The sequence below is a fragment of the Elaeis guineensis genome, chromosome 13, assembly GCF_000442705.2.
Source record: "Elaeis guineensis isolate ETL-2024a chromosome 13, EG11, whole genome shotgun sequence".
NCBI lineage: Eukaryota > Viridiplantae > Streptophyta > Magnoliopsida > Arecales > Arecaceae > Elaeis > Elaeis guineensis.
This window is the reverse complement of record NC_026005.2, coordinates 44,094,568-44,095,839: the sequence shown is the minus strand read 5'-3', so window position 1 is coordinate 44,095,839 and position 1,272 is coordinate 44,094,568. Positions and strand designations below refer to the sequence as shown.

Sequence of the window (1,272 nt, the reverse complement as noted above, 5' to 3'; positions counted from 1 at the left end):
CCCCTGTGGAGGCCACTCAATATGAAATTAAGTCCAGTATAATCCAAATGTTACCTTCATTTTATGGACTTAGTAATGAGGACCCTTATAAACATCTTGAAGAATTTCTTGAAATATGCTCAACTGTCAAAATTCACAACTTCTCCGATGATGCTCTTAGGTTGAAATTATTTCCTTTTTCACTTAAGGACAAAGCCAAATACTGGCTACATACTTTGGATTCCATGACTATATCAACCTGGGACCAGCTGCAAGGAGAGTTTCTCAAGAAATATTTTTCCATAGGAAAAACTAATCAAATAAGGAAAGCCATAACTAGTTTTTCCCAATTAGATGGAGAAATATTTCATGAAACATGGGAGAGATTAAAAGACCTTATTAGAAAATGTCCACACCATGCTGTACCCAAGTGGCAGTTAATCCAATATTTTTATGATGGGCTCTCTGAAAGACATCGACAAATGGTCGATGCATCATGCGGTGGGACATTTATGCTGAAAAGTGAAGATGAGGCATGGCAACTGTTTGAAATTTTAAGTGAAAATTCATTACATCATATGTCTGCCTCTATTAGAGATAAACCCATGTTAAACCCAAAAAGAGGTAGAATATATGAAGTAGGAAATGCCATAGATATCCATCAAAAGGTAGATGAACTGTCCCAAAAATTAGATCGTCTTCTAAATACTGGACAATCCCCGATTCCACCTAACCCAATCCAAGAAGTTTGTGCATTGTGTGCAAGTCCGAACCATTTTGTTAGTGAATGCCCAGCCGCACCTCAATTTTCTGAGTTTGTGCACGAGCAGGTTCAGCAAGCTCAAGTCCAACAAGCTCGCAGACCAGGAAACGATCCATATTCGAACACTTATAACCTCGACTGGAGAAACCATCCAAATTTTTCCTGGAGACCACAACCAGTAGTTGGTCCTACCACACCTCGACCTCAATATCAAGACCCAACATATAGGCATAGACCATACCATCAATTTCAAAATATTCCTCAACCGTCTACTACTGGTCACAGCTCAGCTTTTGAGGAAAAAATCCTGAAAGCACTAGAGCGATTAGAAGTCAACACTCAGACCCTTAACTCCCACACACAATCCATTGCTAAGCTAGAGACCCAAATAGGTCAACTAGCAACTGCATTCAGTAGGAGGGAAGGAGGAAAATTACCTAGCCAACCTGAGAGCAACCCAAGAGGGCAATTTGTGATTGAGAGTTCTAATACCCCAGAAGCTTTTTCTGAACATGCCAAATCAATCATGA

At 39.9% G+C, this 1,272-nt stretch overlaps 1 non-coding gene across 1 annotated transcript; it reads right to left on the bottom strand.

The window, feature by feature from the left end:
- Positions 1 to 296: 296 nt before the first annotated feature.
- On the bottom strand, positions 297 to 402 carry LOC140853559 (small nucleolar RNA R71). Its single transcript, XR_012136629.1, has one exon. It is a non-coding gene; the product is annotated as a small nucleolar RNA R71 (small nucleolar RNA).
- Between the last annotated feature and the right edge of the window lie 870 nt (positions 403 to 1,272).